The following is a 17,424-nucleotide window of genomic DNA, read 5'->3' on the forward strand; positions in this document are numbered from 1 at the left end:
GAGAGTATGGAGAGATGAGGGGAACATTTGCCGGGTATTAGTGAGGGAATCCGAGGAGGTGGTGGTGACAAAAAAGACTGTCGCACAGGGCGCCATCAACGTTAGCGCCGGGCCTGGGCCCACTAGTAGCATTTGATTTACAGGCCCAGGGCACCTCTAGTGCACTTTAGTAGGAGCTTACTAGTAAATCAAATGTGCCAATCAGGGATAACCAATCATAATCACAATTTAAAAAGGAACCACTTGCACTTTAGCACTGGTCAGCAGAGATAAAGTGCCCAGAGTACCAAAACCAGCAAAAACGAAGTCTAGCACACAGTCATAAATACAGGAAGCAGAGGCAAAAGACAGGGGAAACCAAGCCACAATGCCAGGTCTAACAATTGATATCAGAGGTCACTAGATTAGTGGAGTTAAAAAAACATGGTTTCTGAAGCATGATGCTGTGCTTTGGCATGCTACTTGAGGCCCCTGGAGTTATACATATGTCCTTGAGTAATCCTGTTCAGTACCGTAGTTTATAACTGGAGTTCCCTGGAGTCAGAAACACATTCTTTTCTGAAGAAAGGAGCAGTATCTTAGGCTGTTTCTCAACCTAAGGGGCAGCTTTACTAAGACTTTTCACCACCACAAAGTCATGCAAAGTGGGCCACATTAATGCAAAATCTGGGAAGTGTATTTACTTTCTAGTACCCTTTTTGATACAAATTACACATTGCGCTACTTGCGCCACTTTCAAAGAAGAGGACATAGCACGGGTGCCACTTAAAATTACAGTGCAAGTATTCACGGTTTTAATGCATTGTCTAGTCTACTGTGGTTGTCACAGCAGGCTTTGCATCAAAATAAAATATCATCTAGAAGCAGGTGCAAAGTTGGAAAAACGTTTTTTTTTTTTTCCATTAAGGTTTCACATATGTCATGTGTGTGCATGGTACAGCACACATCCAATGTGTAGATTGTTTTAAAAATTGTCTAGGCCTAAAATGTTGTACTGGAATTATACAATTCCAGTACAAAACCTGTCCTAGACATCACACAAAGATGTATATGTGACCCCAGGCAGCCTGTCTGTGTTCCAGTGCAGGGATCGAGAGCAGAAGATGGACATTTTTAGTAAATATGGCTCTGCACAGATCTTTGGTTGTGTTGCTGCTCTGCGCTGCACAAAAATATATTCACTCTGCCCCTAACATTCTTACCTACTATCAGGCCCTTGTATGCAGCAACGGGCAAGTGAGCAATTGATAGAAAGTGAGAGCAGAGCAGCGGGAGTGAAGAAGTGAAGCGGAACAATTAGATGCACTGCCATCTCCTAAAAGTAAAATGAGACAGTGATTTACAAAAAGAAAAATAATTTGTGATGTCAGCAGCAGTAGTACATAACTCATCCAATCAAAATACAGTCTCTGGAGTCACACTATAATCTTTTCAGTACAGAGTGCAGTACCGTGGCCATTATTAGAGATCTCTGGAGTCAGACATGGTCCTTCCTATTATAGGGCTGCAGTATAATTTCCCATTTTGCATAGGTCCACGGAGTCAAAACAAATCTTTTCATAGTAGCCTGCAGTACTTTGGGTTGATACTAGAGGCCCCTGGATTCACGCATATGTCATTCTTGTTCCTTTAACTGTAATCTGGCTGCGGTATCATATGCAATTTCTGGAGGTTCCACAGGTATCAACTGTTGTCACTTTAATCTGCGGATAACAGAGAATTATAATTGGAGAAAATGTCCTTCAACATCTTTTGTTGAAAGAAACAGTGGCAAAAGGTTGATTGTTATTTTGTTTTCCGCAGGTCTAATTGGGGGCAAGAAGGGAGGCGTAGCTTCAAAATACATTTTCATATTTAGCTTTGCAGGTCTATTGATTTTCATACATGGTTTCCTTGCTAACTAAATATGCTAATATAGAGTTGTTGTAGTAATTTTCATGAGCAAAGGTCTTAATGCATTCTTATATGTTATTCAAAACGTCATCCTAATATTTTAAGCTAATAATTATCAGGGTGTTAGATGTAGACACCAACAAGCTAGAAAGTTGTAGAAAGTCAGTGGAGGTTTAAAGGGGCAATAATATGTATGTTATGTTCTAATTCTAAAGAAATAATTTTTTAAGAACAAGGGGGCTTTTCTGCAAGAAATTACACTTTGCTGCATTGCAGCAGCAATGCGTCAAAAATACTTATGATGCATGTTATGACGCCATGGATGTGGCATATTTACAATATGAGGCACCATGGCACAAGGACCCAGGATGAGTCAGAAATTCTGATGCATCTGTGGGAATTTTGCGGAAAACGAATCAGCCCCAACAGTGGTGTATCGCTGAAGTTGACCTCAGAAATGACACAACTTCAAAAAATGCTTCAAAATTTTGAGGTGCTGCATCAGTTTTAATTGACACAAGTAGCCTAATGTGTCAGGACCAATGTGAAAGACTGAAAAATTAGGCACCTTGTACAATATCACGTTGGGTCTGGATATAGTGTGAGAAGTATGGCTATGTGTCATATAACAGTGGGCATGGTTTACTTATGTGTAGGTTGAGACCTGAGTATGTGCGACATGGTGAGTGACATTGTTATGTGAGTGAATACAAGTATATGGTGTTATATAATGTGGAAATACATATACCGCATACAGTATTGTGTACTTATCTGTTGTCCTTTGGAGTGTGCAGACATGGACTTAGGGACCCCTTCTTCCATGGAAAAGTGACAATTCTGGCATGTCCCTAGCAAACAATACACAATGTCACAGATCCTTGCTTCAGAGGATGATGAAATCATAGGTGCCATGGCCCCAGGTTAGTCAGAGGGTCCAACAACATGACTGTCACATGTGCAGAGCTACCACAACTAGTGAGGAGGTGGTAAACAGACATCATTCAGTGTGTGAAGTGACCTCAAATCCATTTTAAGTCATAATCCTGGTTTTAGGAGGTTAGGGATTTTGACACATTGCTGGGTTTGCGAGGCACAACTGACAGATGAGTCGAATGAGCAAAATCTTGGAAATATCACTGCCTCAGTTGTAAGTGACTTTTTCCAATGGAACGCCCAATCTGCATAATTAATATCAGAGTAAAGGAGCTGGATCCTGTGCATGTTTTTTTGATGAAGGCCCAGAGAAAAAATTATGCATTTGGCCAAATGCATCACATTGTAAGTATGATGCTAACAGAGCACCACTGCTGTGTCAAAAAAAAAGTATGCACCGGCGGCAAAAGTTCCTTGTAAATACCCCAACAAATATTTCTCTAGTGTTAATAATAGAACAAACAGTTATATGCATTTCCATTTTCTAAAAATAAAATGAGGGTGTAATTTGTGAAAAGAAGAATATTCTGTGCTCTCAGCAGTAGAAAGATATAACTTGTCTACTCAAAACACTGTCGCTGGACACGCACACCAGTGCTTTATTAGAAGATGCTGCTGTACATTAGGTTATTATTGGGGTCTCCTGGAGTCAGTAGCAAACCTTTTCCAAGCTGCAGTATTTGTAACTGTTACTAGAGGTCCCTGGAGTCAAACATAGGTCTTTCAATATTCAGGCTCCAGTGCTTTATGCAGTTATCCAAGATCCAAGATCCCACAGGTGTCCATCTCAATCCCTTCAATCTGTAAAAATACAAGAAAAGGTATGACTAGACTAGGTGCCCTTGAATGTCTTTTGTTGAAAGTAGAAACAATGGCAAATATTTGGCTGTGCTTTTGTTTTCAGCAGGCCAGAAGACAGGGGTGTGGCTTCTAAGAAAATGTGCATATTTACTTTTACATGTCTAAAAATGTTGCTCATGTCCAATATACAAACTAAGGGGGTCATTCCAACCCTGGCAGTCATCGACCGCCAGGGTGGAGGACCACGGAAGCACCGCCAACAGGCTGGCGGTGCTTCCCTGCCCATTCTGACCGCGGCGGTAAAGCCGCGGTCAGAAAAGGGGATCCGGCGGTTTCCGACCCCCTTCCCGCCATCCTGTTTCTGGCGGTTTTTACTGCCAGGAACAGGATGGCGGGAACGGGTGTCGTGGGGCCCCTGGGGGCCCCAGCATGATTTTCACTGCTGAGCAGACAGTGAAAATCGTGACGGGTGCAACTGCACCCATCGCACCCCTGCAACACCGCCGGCTCCATTCGGAGCCGGCTTCTATGTTGCAGGGCCTTTCCCGCTGGGCCGGCGGGCGCTCCTTTGGCTCCTTTGGCTCCTTTGGCGGGCGCCCGCCGGCCCAGCGGTAAAGCCAGAATGGCCTCTGCGACCTTTGGACCGCGGAGCGGCCAAATGGCGGTGACCGCATGGCGGGCGGCTACCGCCGCCCGCCGCGGTCAGAATGACCGTCTAAATATTCTACTTCTGGGTTGTGATAATACTAGTGATTTTCATTTTCATGGCTCTAAATGCATCTCTATATGTTTTGGAAGAAGTCACACTAACATTCTCAAGTAAGGGAAAGCACAAGGATGTAGAAAGGTGTATCTTTATACCTTTGTAATAGTGACGATTTCTTACTTTTGAGTTGTAGATCGTGGATTTGGGTCAGCTGTTTACTGAGTCGCAAAATGCAGACCTGGCAAAACAACAGTCAATCAAATGCTAATCACTCACCAGTACCAAATAGTTATCTAATGTCAGTGGTGGAAGGCTGCACCTCAAGAACTCAGCTATCACACTTCCAACTTTGACCTATGATAGAAAGCAAAACTATCCAATCATGAGCAAGGGGCTGGCCAAAACCCATTGTAAATATATTCTATAGTATTGGAAACCATAGGTCTACATCTAAGAGCTAAGCGAGACATAAAAGAAAATATGCTGCTTCCTAAATGTGGTGACCATATGCTTGTCATAGAACACATCAATTAAAAATAATAATAACAATTACATATACTTTTATTTACCTTTGCCTGTGCTTTCTGTAAAGCAGGTGTACTTAGAACAGATAAGGAAAACATTCTTTTTTTAATGCATATCACAAGAAAATATGATCCTTACTGGTGCAAACAAAGGGGACTATCAGCTTTAAATTACTGTAAACTAAAGACAAACATGAATACAAATATAATTTAAAAAAGGATGCAGAGAGGAAAGTAAAAAAAGGATTGTTTGAATAAATTATTGGCCCACCAGCCGTGCAACTGAACTATGCTATGTTGTAGGTAACTATACACTTATAAAATGCTGTTGCAGTGCAATAGAGCTAATGGATGGAGTGGCTAATGTATTGCTGCATGCTGTGGCGGGCAGAAGCAAAATGTGAATGACAGCTGAACAGACAGATGAAAAGGATGACCTAAAGCCCCCTAACCCCTATGTATATATTCGTGAATTTAATTTGTATTTATTATTTTTCAATTACAGAAGGCTAGCTCAGACCTCAATATGTGTATAACTCGCTATCTGTTTTCACTCTGTGTGAAATAAAATTAGAGAAATGTAAAATGTATTTAGTTGTGGCCAGCTCTGTATTATTGTTTACAGTCTTCAAATGCCACCAAACAATTATTAACATAATTTGCATAGCAAGCAAATCATTTCTGAAATGCAGAAGAGTTGTAAGATGAATAGTAGGTCATATGCTTACCATCCGAAGTGGAGTATAACCACAATGCCATTGGATCCAGAAGGGAGAAATCATAGGGGGTCATTCTGACTCCCGCCGGACGCGGTCACCGCGCGCCCGGCGGGAGCCGCCAAAATACCGTACCGCGGTCGGGAGAACCGCGGCGGGTATTTTGAGTTTTCCCCTGGGCTGGCGGGCGGCCGCCGAAAGGCCGCCCGCCAGCCCAGGGGAAAACGACCTTCCCACCATGAAGCCGGCTCGTAATCGAGCCGGCGGAGTGGGAAGGTGCGACGGGTGCTACTGCACCCGTCGCGTATTTCACTGTCTGCTATGCAGACAGTGAAATACTAGCGGGCCCTCTTACGGGGGCCCCTGCAGTGCCCATGCTATTGGCATGGGCACTGCAGGGGCCCCCAGGGGCCCCGCGACACCCCCTACCGCCATCCTGTTCCTGGCGGGCGAACCGCCAGGAACAGGATGGCGGTAGGGGGTGTCAGAATCCCCAAGGCGGCGCAGCATGCTGCGCCGCCTTGGAGGATTCTGACGGGCAGCGGAAAACCGGCGGGAGACCGCCGGTTTTCCTGCACTGACCGCGGCCAAAGCGCCGCGGTCAGAATGCCCTAAGGGGCACCGCCAGGCTGTTGGCGGTGCTCCCGTGGTCATTCGCCCTGGCGGTTTTTACCGCCAGGGTTAGAATGACCACCATAGTCCTTTGGACTGGAGGTGGTGGGGGGCAGTATAGAGGAGAGGCTGAGATTTCCCTATAATCCCCACGTTAGGCCATATAGAAATATAAAGTGCAATGAGCAGGGGCTAGTGGGAAAAAGTGAGCTAGGACACGGGGTGGTGTTTCAGGAAGTGGGTCAAGGATTAGTTGTTTTAGCAATCCTAGCGGGGGGATTATTTTCTTAAATTAACATGACATCTATATGGCCTTTAAATCTGTCCAATCTTTCAGACATTTGTGTTATATAAAAATATCTTGAGAGTCACTGACACTACTCAGACCAGTGTGTTGACCCTATTCCACAGAAACCTTCTCAGGGCCCATTCCTATAGAGACAACAGTTGATGCTGAATGCTTGCTGAAGTGTAGTACTTAACTCACAGATTACAGTCTGAAAAGCAAATGAGATACCATGGTGGTTGATCGCAACTCCTGTACAAAGGTGGTTTTGTGTGTCTGTGTGTGGAACCTCAATGGGTTTGTATGATGGGTATTTTATAACACCTGAACACAATAACAATCCATAGTAGAGTGCTTGACAAATAATATCTTACATGACAACTTTCGAATATACAGGTCATAAAACACCAGGTTTAGTCGAAGTTGTGAAGGGGCAATCTTGAAACATTTCTATACTCTCCTGATGAGCCAGACAAGCCTGATTCTCCTAAGGTATGCTGCAGGGCACCCATTTCCAAGAAAAAGTTGATAAAACCTTGCGGTAAAACGAAGCATTCTTGGGTCCACTTTACCTAAAACGTAGTTAGAAAGTGATGACGCAGAAATGAAGGTTTTACATTTATTAGCGCTTAAACGTAGTATTGCAATAATCAAGTGTGACTTTAACCAAACTAATAAAGATTGTACGGGGACAAATGTGCCCTCAGAGTAGTTTGCCAACATTTATAAGCGTGCTTTATATAACGTGATGTATTAGAATTGTCCGAATCTGACATAATCGTAAACGTGTGCTATGATTTGCTTGTTAGAAATGTTTTAGCTTAGCATAACTTTAGTGGAGGCTTTGGCCTAGTTGCCTGTCTCACGATTTAGATGCTCGTATTTTTCCAACGTGCTAATAAAAGTGTATTCTTGCTTGAAGCTGTACTTTTCCAGTGGGATCGTTCACATGCTTATCTTTAAGGTTTCGTGCCAGCCTGGCATCTTCTTCTTTGCTCCAAGGTCAATCTGCAGGTGCAGACAATGGACGCTCTGAAAGTGAGTTAATTGGTAAAATATGTTGCAATTTACATTCCCGACTCCAAGGATAATGTATGCTTAGGTAGAAGCTTGTGAACTGTAGTTTTTGATTGGACAATTTGAAGCCAACCTATGAACCCTCCAATGGAAGACCCTACTGGATTTGAACTGTTGTCTATTTAAACCAGGTGCACGAGAGGAAAGCGGCTATTATTGGACATCGCCCATACCCGCCATTTTGCAGGACATTGCAGCCATTATGACCCACTTTGCTGCGACGCCATTTTGAAAGAGACTTTGATGCTTTCTCTAATCGAGAGAAAGAGACTTTAAGTAATTCTCGCCCTAAAGACTTTAACTTTGATTCGTCCCTTTGCATGAAGTAATAGTTTTGTCCTTTTGCCGCTGAGAGGCAATTGCCCCGTCCACCCTGCCCCTTTGCCCCGTCCCATGCTGATCGAAACTGGTACCTGTGAGACGAAGACTTCCTTGAATGCTGATTGGATTTGGTAAATATGAAAGGAAATTGTACAATTGCATTGTGTTCTTTTTAGGTAACCAACTGCTGATTTTTGATAAGAGCCCTAGTTAGGAGTTTTCCCAAATTAATGTTGCTAAATTGTTTTTGCATGAAGTCCCACATGCCGATGCTAATTTGAGGATAGATGAGGATTCATCTGTCGCACGATGCAATTTGAGACCTTGTTATGCTGACCAATGTATGCTATTAGCTCATTACAGATTATAGTTTTAGTGATTTGCATTGCTATTATTGAATGCATTGTTATTCAAATGCTGCATAGATTGAATCTGTTTCGTCGTTATGGACAGCTATTAATGTTCATTTACATATATCATTTGGTGTTGAGACATGTTTATATTGTGCTAGCTTTGTTAATATAGGGAAATAAATTCACTAACTTTGCAATAAACTGGTGTGATTATTCATGACCGAAAGGTCATGGTTTCGTCGAAATGTATTCTGGATTCATTGTGAAGTGTTATGTTGATCAGGGCATTGCTTATGTTCGTTATTGATTATTGATTTGATCTAATTGATTACTCTCGGGTGAGGAGAGCCCCACTTGGTCAAAAGATTCATCGGCCTAAGAGCGTTCAGATACAGGTAATTTATTAGGTCGGAACGCTCTATCAGTAGATGGTAGCAGAGGACGGTTACGCCCTTTGGGACCCCTCACTCTTAAAGTATATGGTGTTGAATTAACGGTTACGCCCTTTTGGGACCCCTCACTCTTAAAGTATATGGTGTTGAATTAACGGTTTCGCCCTTTGGGACCCCATTCGAGAGGTATATGGTGTTGAATTAACGGTTACGCTCTTTGAGACCCCACTCGAGAAGTTGAATTAGATTTTCTTGGGTAAAACAGATTGAGAGAATGATGATGGGCTAAGTCCCCCGCGACTTTCCCGGGATCTCGGAGCTTGCGAATGGAGAGAATGGAGGTGTGGAATCGGCGTTGGCGGTACTAGTGATGGTATGAGTGAAGTTAGAATTTTGCGCTTGCATAGCTTATTGCCGCAGATTGTGTGAAAAGGTTGCGAGGATTTTAGAGAATAGCGGAGGTGCGACTCCGGGTGTAGGAGTAGAGAAGTCGTCGAACTTCATAGAAAATAGCGGAGGTGCGACTCCGAGTGTGAGAGTAGGGAAGTCGTCGAACTTCATGTGCGTGTGGCGCTTTGTGCAGAAAAAGGTCCACGTGGTTGCTGTTGTTGAGACGGGCCCTGCGAGGTCAAGAGACTCCGGAGTATGATGAAAAGTGTATGAGACACTTGTTTTATGTTGTGGTCTGGGCGGTTTAGTAGGTTGATCGGGCGTGGTCAACTAGTCGGTACGTGTGTTAAGGGAGTGAAAGAAACTTCGACTTCGGGCTTTGACAAATTCTAAGTGCACTAGAATAGATCATTGACAAGTTGAGAGTAGGTCTGCGGGTCAGATTTGCTTGCGAAAGTGGGGACCGAGAAAGATGGAATAACTGCCGAGGCTAGCGAAAAATCCCTAAGGTCCTGAAGCAATTGTGTTACCCTTCCTGTAGTAAACCGACAGATCTGTTTTATTATTATTTTGGTTGCTCGCGATACATGCTAGAAGTTGTTACGAGAGGAGCTGAGTGAAGGAGGACAAGCCGCGAGGCTTTGTCAGCCGCAGTGTGTGTGAGTGTGACGTCACTAGGAGCCGCGCTGGGATAGGTTGGTTGCAGAGAAGGGTCGCGCACGGATTGGACGCAGTCCGTGGGACTCGATTGGAAGGGGAAAGGCAAGCGAAGAGTATTCTGGGAATTAAAGTCACCTACTGATTACAAATTTTGGGAAATAAAAGACGAGAAAATGAAATTTTTTAAAGCATTAAAGAGCGCGATGAAGGGGGAGTCTTACATTAAAGCGAGCGTAGGAGAGGAGACGCCACCCGAAGGTACACCAGCTTACATTGTAATGGAGGAAAGGGGGGTAGCTCTGTGCCTTTGGTTAAAGCAATGGCACAAGCTGACAGAGAAACATGGGAGCGTAGCGTTCCCGATCCATGGGACATTCAATATAAGGATTCTAGAGAATTCGCGATGTACGACATGAAGGTACCTCCAAGGCCAGCACAGTTTGAGGCTCTAGCGATTTGGGAACTAATGGCTAGACAGCAACAGCAAAAGAAGTTCGAGACCAGGATAAGAAAGGCAGAAAAGACACTAGCGGACGCTAGGTGGGACAATGCACAGAAGGTGTGGAGGTCAGATATATTGCAGGGGATAAAATTGTTTCCCGCAATTACTAAGGAAGAGGAGGCGACAGGCAAGAAAGCTACCTGTAAGACAAACAGGAGGTGTTCCAAAGATAGGGAGGACGAGTCCGATGATGAGGAGTTCATCATGCAATTGCTGAACGACCGTCCACCGCCTTATGCAGAGAATGGACAAGGTCCAAGTACCAGTTCTGCCCCTCCGGCACCGGTACAGAATAATGAAACTCAGAGTTCAGAAGCGCCATCGGGATCTAAGGACCAGAGTTTACTGTTCACCCCGCAGATACCGCAGGTCAGGAGAATATATCCAGATGTGCCTACATTGAAAGCAGCAGAAAATTATCAGCCGCAGGTCCCAAGGTACTACAGCAGTGACAATGGTACGGGAATGATTCTAGATCCAAACGTGATGGGAGTACAGAATGGTCGCAACCCAACATTGGCACAAGCTGAATCAACTCAGTTTTTGATGCCTCAAAAGCAGATGCAGGGGGGAACCGCACATGCTCAGATGACAGGGAGTCAGACGGGCATGCCGGCAATGATGACCCATAGTGTAGGAATGAACATGCCTCAGAACATAGGGAATGGACAGAACCCAGATGCGATATCCCTACCCATTACTGTAGGTCCACCGGTACCTTTGTACGTTCAGCCTAACTCAGGTATGAGCGGTCAAGGATCAATGGTGCAGAATGGGACGGAAAGGAGGTGCATAGAACACACTCCAGAGATAACTCCGATAGCGGCTCAGCCAATTGGATCTGGGTCCTTGATGGAGTTTAGTCCCATATGTGCTCAGTCAACAGTGGTGAGGTCGAGTCCCCCATTGATGATACCGCTATCATCGCACACTGAAAAGTTGCCGCAACCATCGATGGCAGTCGATGTGAATGCTACACTGATGGGGCTGAATGCGCAACAGCTGACACAGTGGTTCAACAGTCTAAATTCCACACAAAGCTCAGCCAGTGGGAAGGGAGAAGAGGACTATCTGAATAGGATCAGGTTGAACATGGAAGCAGAAGAATTGGTGGAAGGGACTATGGGTGTGAATAGGTTAGAGTCCTACTCGGAAGAAGAGCTGAGGTATCTATGTCCCAGGATTACGAGAGAAGTGAACAAGGTACATGGAAGCTTGCAAGAAATAGCTGACAAAAACGGGATTGAGATAGACAAGACAAAACACTTGAGCAGGAGCTATAGATTGGATTTCAGGTCCACAGACTTTGAACACATGAGGTCAGCAGGCATGAAAACGCTCCTTAGAGAATTGCTGCAGAGTGCACAAGTGTGGAGGTGCTTAGACAAATGGGAAAGCAGGTGGACAAAGAAAAAGGAAAAGAAGAAAGACAGTGTCCCAGAGCACAACGAGAAAAGACCACAGAGTAGTGATGCAATAACCATGTTACCAATGAGGGAGACAGCAGGGGGAAAATTAATACATGTACTGTGGCACAGAAGCGACATTCAGTCTTTTACGGATGATTTTCCCAAACTGAGAGAGAAGCCGATTGAATGGTATCAACAGACTGATAGGTTTGTAAAGCTTGCAAAATGCCTTTGGGAAGACCTGAACACCCTCTTTGAGATTGTGGTTCCGGCAGATTTGTGGGAAGACTGCAAAAGGGCTGTAGGTTGGCCGACAAGTGAACCAGAGAGAGACAGGGATACGGGTGCACCAGCACCTATGGTGATGAGCTTGTACTATAAGGTGATTGAGCATTTGAAGACGAAGGTTGCCGCGAAAAATGTGGATTGGCAGAAGATTGATCGAACTGCCCAAGAGGCTAAAGAGTCGATTCATAGTTACTACGAGAGGTTGTTGAAGGCGTTTAAGAACTACAGTGGCACGGAAACAATAGAGGCGAAGGACATGCTACATTTTGTGTTCAGATTTGTGGAAGGGCTGAGACCAGAGATAAGTCAGATGATAAAGTCGCATTTGATTTGTTGGCAGTCGAAACCGATTGATGAGGTGTTGAATTATGCGAAATACTGTAGCGACGAAATTGAGGTGAAACAGAAAAGGTTGAAAGAGAAAGTGATGGTGATGCAACTTAAAGCAGCTCAGACAGGTCTGCAAGGTTTGCAAGGGTTGCAAGGGTTCCAACAGCAGATACCGCAGCCGCAACCGCAGGGAAATATGGTGTTTCAGCCACAGGCGAGAGGCAGAGGCAGAGGAGGTTTTGGGAGTAATGGTCCGGATTTGAACACTGTTGTGGTTCCGAATGGTGTGCAGGCAATGAAAAAGGTGATGCCGTGTCACGTGTGCGGAATCGTCGGACATTGGAAACGCGAGTGCCCGATGGTGGTGCAGGAAGGTGCAGGTGTTGGTCAGCAGAACAATGATGTCAATGCATTCCAGACAATGAGGGGACCGAAAATGAGAGGTCCAAACCCAAATTTTCAGACCATAAATCAGCTGCAGGGATTACAGCCTATGCAGCCGCAGCAGATGCAGATGCCCCGTATGCAGATGACGCAAATGCAGCCAATGCAAAAGCAGTTACCAATGATACCTAATCAGCAAATGCAAATACCTTTGGCACCAATGGGTCAGCAGCAAGTGATGCTTCCTCCACAGGTCTCGAGTCAGGTGATGAGTACAAATGGCACAGTACAACAGTTCCCATTACACAGTGAGAATGGAATAAACGATGCATGGGAGAGTGAAAGTTCAGATGAGGAAGGAAATTGTGTGCTTGCAGCATCCTTGGAAGTTGATCAAAAGGGTCCATATGTAGAGGGAAGAGTCATGGGTCATCGAGTTTCATTCTTGGTTGACACAGGAGCCACACGTTCAACTGTTAGGAGCATTGAAGTACCAAATTTGCCACTCTCAGGGAGAACAGTTCAGGTAGTGGGAGTAGCAAACAGGTACCTGACAAACCCAATCACAGATCCAGTACCAGTCAGCATTGGTAACTATCAAGGGGTACATAATTTTGTGGTATGTGACTCAAGCCCAATAGCACTGTTAGGGAGAGACCTATTGTGCAAATTGGGATGTTCGATTATGTGTTCGTACGATGGAATCAGAATTCAGACGAGCAGTGATGGGGAAGAAGAGGACAGTGTAGAAGGGGATGAGATGGAAATTGTCGATGAAAAACATCCTCTGATTAACCTTCTTCCGATGATAACTGAAGAAGATATTCCAGCTGAATTACGGGAAACAGTCGGAAAAGAAGTGTGGGATATGACAGGAAAAGAGGTGGGATTGGTGAAAGGAGTGGAACCAGTGAAAGTGACAGTAAAACCCAATGCAACCTTTCCCCAGACCCCACAATACCACATGGCACAAGACACCCTCATGAAAGTCGCCCAACTCATTGACGAGTTTGTAAAACAGGGAGTACTGAAAGAAGTGTTAAGCAGTCCATGTAATTTACCAATCATGGGACTAATAAAGCCGAGTGGAAAGGTCCGAATAGTGCAGGACTTGAGGAAAATAAATGACATTGTGATCAAATGCTGCCCCGTAGTACCGAATCCAGCTGTGATAATGTTTCAAATCCCTTGCGATGCCGAGTGGTTCTCGGTCATCGACTTGTCACAAGCATTCTTTTCGGTGCCTCTTCACGAGGACAGCCAATTTCTCTTTTGTTTCAAATTCTTAGACAGAGTTTACAGTTGGTGTCGAATTCCTCAAGGGTTTTCCGATTCACCGTCAATTTTCAACCAGATTCTAAAGAAAGACTTGGAAGCGTTAGAATTGCCATTCGAGTCTACTCTAGTACAGTACATCGATGACTTACTGATTGCATCTAAGACAGAAAGTGGCTGCACAGCCGACACCATTGCCCTACTGAACCATTTGGGAAGGAATGGACACAAGGTGTCTCCTTCAAAGTTGCAGTTCTGTCAGAAGAAAGTGAATTACTTGGGTCACCAAATAGAGAAAGGGTCACGGAGAATAATGAAGGAAAGAATAACAAGTGTACTTCAAATGAGTCCACCAAAGACGAGGAGGGAGGTGAGGAAGTTTTTGGGGATGGTGAGCTACTGTCGCCAGTGGATTCCCAACTTCTCAACTCTAGCAAAGCCTTTACTGAAACTGACCCAGAAGGATGCTTTGGATGAAATTGAGCTGAAAGGAGATGAGATGGATGCTTTTATTGAATTAAAAGAATGCATGTGCAGGGCTCCAGCTTTAGGTATGCCTGATTACACAAAGCCTTTCACATTGTTTTGTCATGAACGTGATGCATGTTCTCTGTCTGTCTTGACTCAAGCCCATGGTGGCATAAACAGACCAGTAGCGTATTTTTCAGCTACTTTGGATCCGGTCGCAGCAGCACTTCCTGGGTGTTTGCGCGCTGTAGCAGCAGTTGGTATCAGCCTCACTCAGAGTGAAGGAATAGTGATGGGACATCCAGTAACAGTCATGGTCCCTCACTCAGTTGAGATACTTTTGACCCGCTCCCGAACGCAACACATGACTGGAGCAAGACTCACAAGGTATGAAACAATAATTCTGGGCTCACCGAATGTGCAGCTGAAAAGGTGCACTACGTTGAATCCAGCAACCTTGCTTCCTGGTGAAAATGCTGAAGTTGAGAACGCTGAAGACGTCGAGCATGACTGCCTTCAGGTGACTGAATTTTGCACAAAACCTCGACCTGACATCAAGGATACTAAGCTTGATGAAAATGACCAAATTGTTTTTGTTGATGGGTCATGTTTAAGAGATGCATTGGGAATATTGAAAGCAGGATATGCTGTATGTACTGTCACAGGTGTCTTGGAAGCGTCCTGGCTTCAAGGAGTCTATTCCGCACAAGTAGCAGAGCTTGTAGCCCTTACAAGAGCATGTCAACTGTCTGCATTGATGAAGGTTACCATTTACACTGATAGTCAGTATGGGTTTGGAATTGTGCACGACTTTGGGCAACTATGGTCACAGAGAGGTTTCCTGACTTCTTCAGGGTCCCCAGTGAAAAACGGGGAGAGAATAAGGGAATTGTTACATGCCATTCAAATGCCAGCCGAAATTGCAGTGGTAAAGTGTAGTGCTCATACAAAAGGACAGGACTATGTTTCCCTGGGAAATGCATATGCAGATCAAGTCGCAAGATTTTGTGCCTTGAACTGTATATTGCTCAGGGATGAATGGAATTCGATAAATGAGCCAGAGCTCGAACCAGCTGAAGCTTTTGCCTTGAAGGTCGTGGATACAATGGATGAACTAAAAACATTACAGAATAGCGTCAGGGAGGATGAAAGAGTTTCCTGGATTAAGGCACAATGCACAAAGAGACCAGATGAGATATGGGTTTCTAGTGAGGGAAAATTTGTCTTACCAAATTGTCTCTTATCGCAGCTTGCGCGGTTCTATCATGGGCAGGCTCACCTAGGGAGAGATGCCATGATAAGATTGTTCAAAACTGATTGGTTTAACCCCAGATTTCGTCAAGTTGCAGAAGCAGTCTGCCACCGATGTGTCATTTGTCAACAGATGAACCCAGGGAAGGGAACAGTTGTGAACGTGAGCCACATTGGCAGGGCCGGTGGCCCGTTCAGCCGAATGCAGATGGACTTTATTGAGATGCCTGTGCATGGAGGTCTGAAGTATGTGTTGGTGATTGTGTGCATTTTTAGTCACTGGATTGAGGCATACCCCACACGTAGAAATGACAGCCTTACAGTTGCAAAACTATTGTTGAGGGAGTTGATACCACGTTTCGGATTCCCGATCTCTTTAGAATCAGATAGGGGAAGTCACTTCAATAACGATGTGATAAAGTTACTTTGCGCAGCGCTGAACATTGAGCAAAAACTGCATTGTAGCTATCGCCCTGAAGCATCAGGACTGGTGGAACAAATGAATGGTACACTGAAATCAAGAATGGCGAAAATATGTGCATCGACAAATTTGAAATGGCCTGACGCATTGCCTTTGGTGTTAATGTCAATGAGAAACACCCCTGACAGAAAGACTGGATTGTCCCCGCACGAAATTCTCATGGGCAGGGCCATGAGACTTCCTGCAGTTCCCGCAAACGCGCTTTTGAATATTACAGATGATATGGTGTTAGACTACTGCAAAGGTCTGGCTGACGTGGTTCGCTCTTTTTCTCACCAGGTGGAAGCAACCACCTTTCCACCGATCCAAGGTCCAGGACACACACTGAAAGCAGGTGACTGGGTCGTGGTAAAGAAGCACGTGAGGAGGTCGTGTCTGGAACCCCGTTGGAAAGGCCCTTTCCAAGTGATCCTGACGACCACTACCGCTGTGAAGTGTGCGGGAGTTCCCAACTGGATTCACGCCAGTCATACAAAGAAAGTGTTGTGTCCCACAGATGAGGAAGTTGAAGCGCTGAAACTGCCAGTTCCTGATAACAAAGTGCAAAGCGCTGAGACAGAGCAAAACAGAACTAGAAGCGAACAGGCAGAAATAGAGGAGAGAGAGATATTCTCTGAGGACGAAGCAACTGATTCACTTGGGGAAGACCAAGGAGAAACCTCAGACAGTGACGAAGAAGCTGAAGGCAACAAAGAGCCTGAAGCAGCTGAAGGTAACAAAGAGCCTGAAGCAGCTGAAGGTAACCAAGAGCCTGAAGCAGCTGAAAGTGACAAAGAGCCTGACGAAAGTAGCGGTGACAAAGGGCTCGAAAGAGGTGAAGAAGCAGGAGAGCCTGATCAGAGGAGGGCTTTCCCAGAAGCAGACGGTACAGAGAAAGAAAAGGAAAACGTGATTGACTCCCCAGGAGGAGGGGACAAGGCAGAACAGAACGAAACTGTTCAAACTTCATCAGGGGAGATCGCAGGTCCATCAAGTGGACACAGTGCAAAGAAAAGACCAAGTATATCACCAGTAAAAGTAAAGACTAGAGAAAAGTTGAATGACAGTGAAGGGCCAAAAGTGAAAGAGAAAAGAAAGGAAGTGTCTGTCGTGTTACCAACAACAAGTGAAGAAAAAGACTTTGCCAAAGAGGAAAGTACCAGTGAGGCAGAATCAAAGAGAGAGGCGAAATTGAAAAGGAAAAGGATACCAAACAGGAGATATTCCGGTCCAGAATGGGCATATGTAGTCAATGACGATTGGACTGATGAATTTGTATCTCTTAGCCTCGAGAACGAAGAAGAAGAGATACCAATAGAAAAGAAAAGTTTTATGGACACTGTTGATTGAAAAACTGGTAAATGACATTTCTTGATATAATATAACGTGACAC

At 44.7% G+C, this 17,424-nt stretch overlaps 1 long non-coding RNA gene across 1 annotated transcript in view; it reads right to left on the reverse strand.

The window, feature by feature from the left end:
* Positions 1–3,511: 3,511 nt before the first annotated feature.
* The window catches only part of LOC138269759 (uncharacterized), a 78,581-nt gene continuing 64,668 nt past the window's right edge, over positions 3,512–17,424 (reverse strand). The window contains exon 3 of the long non-coding RNA XR_011200242.1: positions 3,512–3,627. This is a non-coding gene — a long non-coding RNA (uncharacterized lncRNA). The remainder of the gene's footprint in view (positions 3,628–17,424) is intronic.

This window comes from Pleurodeles waltl, chromosome 2_1, assembly GCF_031143425.1.
Source record: "Pleurodeles waltl isolate 20211129_DDA chromosome 2_1, aPleWal1.hap1.20221129, whole genome shotgun sequence".
Lineage (NCBI taxonomy): Eukaryota > Metazoa > Chordata > Amphibia > Caudata > Salamandridae > Pleurodeles > Pleurodeles waltl.